The following is a 6,719-nucleotide window of genomic DNA, read 5'->3' as shown; positions in this document are numbered from 1 at the left end:
AGTTTAGTCGGGCAGCATGGTCGGCACGGGCTTGGAGGGCCGAAGGGCCTGTACTGTGCTGTACTTTTCTTCGTTCTTTGTTCTTGTTCTAAGGTAGTCTTATCGCTAGTCAGTTCCACAAGGTTTTGTGATAAAACACCCTGGGCGAGTGTGTGATCAACTCCAGCCTCGGAGTCCCAACATAAGTGAATTAGCCAATAATTTGTGTATTTTCCGGAGACCGTTGACTACTCCAATGAGTTACAAGCTCCAGATTTATAAGTAAAATATTAACAAAACTTTATTTATCGCCAGAGTAAAAGATGAGCATATAATGGTAAGAATGGAACAATGGTCTGCCAAACTAATTATTCCCCACACTCCACCCAGACACACACAAGACAGACACAGTGTAGGGGGCAGCAAAGGTTCAAAAATAATAGATTAAAAGGCATTAGAGACTTGAAGATCTTTGCTACTTAGGTTGAGGTCTTTATAGGAAATTATGTCTTCAGAATGTGACGTGTTGAAAACCATCAGTTGGTTTAGGCTGTTGGATCCCCTTTAGGGACATGCTTCAACTTGCGTTGAGATGAGCTTTAACCTCAGAAGATGCGCTTCAGCTCTGCTCAGTTTCTGATATGTAGTCAGCATTAGAGACTCACCAACAGCTCGACTCAGTTAAACAGAATATCAGAGCAGCCGGTTTCACGAGGGCTTCAAGTGGCCTGGTACCTTTTAATCGGAGAGGAATCCGTTAAGTTCCCCAGCTCTATCTTCAGGTTTTGAATACTCACTAACTGCTCTGTTTACCTCAAGGGAGTTCCAGCTAAGATTTGAGAGAGAATTTCATCCCTTATGGGAGAGAGACTCAAAAGGATTCTGCTCAGCTCTGCAGCTCCAAACAAAACTGAAATCAAACACAGAGAATCACCCAGCAGGGCACTCCAGGGAGAAAAAAAACACCAATCCGCATAGAGGATCTGCTTAGCCCTGCGATTACAATGGAGTTGATTGGTTGCTAGCCAAGACAATCAAAATGATATCATGGGCTATGCCGCAGAGCATACTGAATCAAAGGGGTCTGTGGCACACAACGCCCAAATCCCATAAATTATATTTTGCTTCAAACTGTGGAAATGGAAACAAAGGAGCAGAAATACAAAACAAAACTTTTTCCACACTTCAAATTAACAATCATTTAGGAATAGATAAATCAAGTTACTTCGCTGGTGCAGCAGTCTCCAACAATTAAATAGTGCCAGGCTCTGGGTAGAACAAACTTGTAGCTCAATCAAACAAAAATGAGCTATTGCTCAGTGGCTGCAATCAGTGGACATTAAGCACATTCGGTAGCTTAGTGCAGCTCGAGGAGGGGGGAGCAGGCCCATGGGTCAATAGCTACCAGAAGATACCCGCCAGCTCGCTGTGTTAGGATGATCACACCAGAGACCCAAAAGGAGAGCAAAGTCAACAAAAATGAGAGCGAGACACATGGAAAGTTTCAAATAATTTATTAGGAATTTTAAATGAAATCTGAAAAAGGGTTACAGAGCCAGAGATGACATTTCTCAGATTGCAATAACTTACTGGCAAAAAGAAATAAGACAGAAATGTAAAAAGGATTAAAAAGCAAAAACCTCTGCCTGGCAGTACAATGCACTGGGGGAGCAAAACATTATTTACCAAACACCGCCTTGTTTAAAAAGGAAGTACTACATTTATATAGCGCTTTTATGACCACCGATGTCACAAAGCGCTTTACAACCAATGAAGTACTTTCTTTGGAAGTACAGCCATTGTTGAAATGTTGGAAACGTGGCAGTCAATTAAGCAAGTTCCCACAAACAGCTATGTGATAATGACCAAATAATCTGTTTATGTGGTGCTGATTGAGGGATAAGTATTGGCCAGGGCACCAGGGATAACTCCCCTGCCCTTCTTCGAATAGTGCCACGTGATCTTTTACGTCCACCGAGGAGGGCGGACAGGGCCCCGGATTTAACGTCTCGTCCGAAAGACGGCACCTCCAACAGTGCAGCACTCCCACCGATCGGTACTGCACTGGATGTCAGCCTTGATCATTGTGCTCAAGCCCTGGAATGGGACTTGAACCCAGAACCTTGTGACTCAGAGGCGAGAGTGCTGCCAACTGAGGCACGGCTGGCAGAGAAAGAAAAAAACAAACAATTTAAACAAAAAAAAAAAAAACTGCTCCCCGAGATGCATTTTCACAAAATTGCGTTTATTGCTGTCACAAACAATAGTGTTTGTATTTCCAGTAGTTCTTTTTCTAAAATCAAGAGCAAAGCTAGCAACTCTCCACAGATCTGTCAGTCTCTCCACTGACGTGGGACAAATCAGTGCCCCTGGAATAAACTGACAGAGAATCGCAGCATTTAATGCCCTAAAAATCATCTTTTTTTAAAAAATAGTTTTCTGTTTTGCTATTTTCCTTTCATTGTAAGCGCTAAACTGGCCTTAATCTTTTTTTTTTTTTAAATCAATTCCTGGGTCTTTCAGTTTCTTTCCTTCCTCCCTCTAAAACACATTAATTAAAAAAGTATTTTACAATAATCCAACGCAACACTTTCTGCCTGTGATTATGTCATATATTAAACGTGTCATTAAACCAATGGGCAGGCGAGGAGAAGCCTTTTCTCAGGTCACCTTGATTTCTCATCTTCTAAAACGAAAGGTTCTAATGTTCGTGTACTTTGCTCACTCCAGCTTGCAGAGGCTCCTCCTCCGCCAGGACCTGAAGGATCGCGCTCCATTCAATGTACAGGCGGCTGGGGACTCCCTGCAACCTTCTGCCAACGTCGCTTAATGCTGGCTACCAGCAGCTGCTTGGGAATAGCATGGGCCTCCTCTGCTCCTGAACCCCTCTCTCATCCCAACACCCCAGTAGAGACGTTTAGGTGAAGGAGGGTGGGGGTTAGCTGAGGAAGGGGGTGATGGAGTAGGGAGATTAAAAGAAAAGCTTAAAATGCAGTGCAGACTGCCCCCCCATGCTCCCCCCCCCCCACACACACACAAGTCCTACCATCACTCTTCACCCCCTCTCCTTTACCCCCGCCACAACAATAACCCCAACGTGCAAGTTTGCCCTTCACGGTAAACAGTGGTATGACTTGACTTGGCTCAACTTCTCATGCTCAGGAAACTCCGCATGCTTCTCATGTTGACAGGTGAGAAGGCATTGGTTTCTACCTTGCGCATGGTGAGCAAGGCCAGTTATGATGCACGTTGTGACTAATTGGAAGTGCAGGCTGTTCACAAGAGTTTTAAACAAAACAAACAGATTAAGCATGTACGAGTACTACGGATAAAAACCAGGAGAGTTGACAGCTTTGTGGAAGTGACCAGCTGAGGTAAGACAGTGGTAGCTATAGCAACAACCATTCCCTCTCAAACTAGGGTCAAAAACGGAGACCTGGCCCGGCCTACACAACCTTTATAGATATGTAGTGTGTGGATTCTATTATTATTATTTTGTTTTGTTTAGCAGCTTTATGACCTCTTGAGGTACCATTCATTTCTTAGCAATGTCCTTCATTTAAATCAGAAGTCAAAGAAAAAAAAAAAGACAATTCTACAGTAAATTAGCCCCATACGACATCAACTACAGAATCTCCTGGGAAATCAAAGGTCATCTACGGTATTGCTAAGTCTCAGGCTGTGTAGGGGCTTCGGACCTCCTCTTTTCTCAAAAAATACTACCGTACTCAAAAAAGAACCTTTTGTGCAGAAGGCAAATACAAATCCAGCTTGTTCTATTTACATATTTTACAGAAACGTTTTATCCAATTTCAGAAAAAAATACTTTTATGATTCATAGTGTTTTTTTTTACCAAAATATACATTTTTGTCCTGCAGATGTTGTTTTTTTTGTTCCATGATAACTGGAATTCAGTGTTAATAGATGACATTTACAAAGAATATCAAAATAAATTGTATTTTTTAGACAAGATTCCATTTTCATCAGGAGTGTTTTACATTACCCACTTTAGCTCTTACTCATTAAAAACAAGATCTGGCAAAAAAAAATGGTCAAATAAATTGATGAAACATGTCCTTAGCAAAATTTTCTAATACAATCACAAAACTCCCATTTTAAAAAGAATACATCTAAACACTTTCAAATAAGCAACAACAACAACAAAAATAAGACACGGCTTAAAACTGATCGATCATTAAGCTAAAAAAAAATAAAATAAAATAAATTAAACAAAAAAAAAAAAATCAGGAAAAACAAAAGCGTAAACTTTAAATGTTAGTGAAGGAGTGAGATGTTTTCTTCAGTTGATGGGGCGGGGTGGTCGGAGTTGAGTTTATGGTAGTAAGTCAGTGTGTGCAGTAAAATTATTAAAAAGTCGCCTGAGCTCCACCAAAACCCATGTTTCCCCCTCCTCTTGCTGACAGGCTGGGGCCCTGGAGGGAAGAGACACAAAGATGATTGCCATTATTGGATACAAACACAACTATAAAGTATGCCACATGGGAATTAACATAAGTGTCCTGTTGAATCCGTGACAAGTAGAACAATAGACAATAGTAGAAATTACGAACAAGATTTATTTCAATACAATGCCAATACTCGTCCACTACCCTAAGGGACTCCTTTCCCAACTAGGTCGGGGTTTTTATACTACCAGGGCTCTCCTTTTAGAGGAGAAGCTCTGCCCCCTTAAAGGGGAAGTCATCTGTTCTCCCCACCCTCCCCCATCCCACTATTCCGGGAAGGTCATGGGAAATCATATTGCCCTGATCTCAGGACCTCAATTGGGGTGACAACAAGTCTGTATGACTCTTCTTCAGGACCGTGAAGAGTCATCAGATCTGAAAGATTAACTCAGGTGCTGCTGAGTTTATCCAACGCTTTCTGTTCTTATTTTAGATTACCAGCATCATCAGTATCTTGCTACGACAATATATAATATGCCAATTCATTCCCAAAGCAACAAACTGCAACTTCCATGTTTTCCTGACCCTTGGATTTAACAGTGGTGAACTGGGAGTGTACTTCACCTTCGGAAAGCATGGTTCCAAAAGCTCCATTGTGTGCTACAGAGCAACAACTCAAATCATTTCAGAACCAGAGTACCTCGGCTCTCTCTAAGGGATAACATCGAACTTTTAAACTTCAATTCACTTTGTGAATAAGCAGGACAAGAAATCTCAATGCCCGGCTGCAGCACACACAATTACCCAACCAGGGAGTGATGAAGGCTTGGTCAGTTGGGGGGGGGGGGGGTACTGGGAAAGATGTCCCCCAGGACCCTAGATGGCAAAAGGCCCACCTCTGTCAGCCAAGGCTCAGTGGTAGCATTCACACCTTTTGAGTCAGAGCATCATACATCCAAATTCCACTACACATCAAACACTATTGTGCAGCCTAGAAAGCATTGTGTGATGTCAGGAAAGGCACTACATTAATGCAAGTTCCCTCCATCAATGAGTGAAATAGGGAGGGGGGTAAATCCAATAAATATCCATGCTGTGACTCCCTCCTTGAACTCCAGGGACTAGCAAAGAATAACATTTACTAAAACAAAAAGATTGCCTGGAGGCTACGCAGAGAGTTGGTGGAATCAGACTGAAACATCAATGTCCTGTTGAATCCATGATAAGTAGAACAATAGACGATGGTAGAAATTAAGAACAAGATTTATTAGCCACAATATGTCGCTAACACATCACGAGGGTCACAGGAAAGGGTAGCACCCATCTCCATCCCACTGTTGAACACTGCCTCTCGACAGTGGGACTGAGCTGATGCCTGGCAGCCAAGACACACGGCAAGACATCCTAGCCTGCTAAACTGTTCCTTAAGGAATGAGGAGCCCCAAGATTTCAAATGTTTTTTTTTCCTGAAGAGACAGATATTTGTTTCTTCTCCCATCATTCTCCAGGAGTGCTCGGGAGTGGGGAGATGGGGGTTACCAGAGTGCTAGAGATGGGGGGGGGGGGGGGGGGGGGGGGGGGGGAGGAGGAAAGAGGGGTTTCCCTAGTGCACGAGATAGAGAGGGAAACGCGAGCGCTTGAGATGGGAAGGTGTGTGTGTGTGTGTGGGTGGAGAGACCCGAGTGGTCGAGACGGAGAGAAATCAGTGGTCGAGATGGGAAGGGAGGATACCCGAATGCTTGGAATGGAGGTTGGGGGAGAAATACCAGAGTTCTCGAGATTGGGGGGGGGGGGGGGGGGGGGAGGAGAGAGAGAGAGAGAGGGCACCCAAGTTCTCGAGATGAGGAGGGGGATCGAGTGATTGCGATGGGGAGGAACCAGTGTTTCCAATTGGGAAGAGGAGTCCATCAGTGGACAGAATGTCTCTGCCGTCTGTCCTTGGGGCTGGTTGGGCAGGAGAGAGTAGAAGACTTTGCAGTCTCTGGCCTGTGACAAGGCTGTAATAATTGGGATCCAACATAATTCGCTCCCTTCAATGTTTTTAGCATGAGTGGAAAAAAAATAACAAATGGCGTTACCAGGATTTTAGTCATAGTGCAGACTCAGAGCTTTATATTCATGACCCTGTATTTCTCTTTTTAAAAAAAATTTATAGTTCCTAATTCTTTTTTCCAATTAAGGGGCAATTTAGCGTGGCCAATCCACCTAACCTGCACATCTTTGGGTTGTGGGGGCGAAACCCACGCAAACACAGGGAGAATGTGCAAACTCCACACGGACAGTGACCCAGAGCTGAGATCGAACCTGGGACCTCAGCACCGTGAGGCAGCAAT

General features: G+C 43.5%; 1 protein-coding gene across 1 annotated transcript in view; it reads right to left on the bottom strand.

The window, feature by feature from the left end:
- Positions 1-1,476: 1,476 nt before the first annotated feature.
- The window catches only part of LOC140409255 (RNA-binding protein Musashi homolog 1-like), a 210,144-nt gene continuing 204,901 nt past the window's right edge, over positions 1,477-6,719 (bottom strand). The window contains exon 15 of the mRNA XM_072497598.1: positions 1,477-4,413. The gene's annotated coding sequence lies outside the window, so the exon portion shown is untranslated. The remainder of the gene's footprint in view (positions 4,414-6,719) is intronic.

The sequence above is a fragment of the Scyliorhinus torazame genome, chromosome 1, assembly GCF_047496885.1.
Source record: "Scyliorhinus torazame isolate Kashiwa2021f chromosome 1, sScyTor2.1, whole genome shotgun sequence".
Classification (NCBI taxonomy): domain Eukaryota; kingdom Metazoa; phylum Chordata; class Chondrichthyes; order Carcharhiniformes; family Scyliorhinidae; genus Scyliorhinus; species Scyliorhinus torazame.
This window is presented reverse-complemented; position numbering and strand designations above follow the sequence as displayed.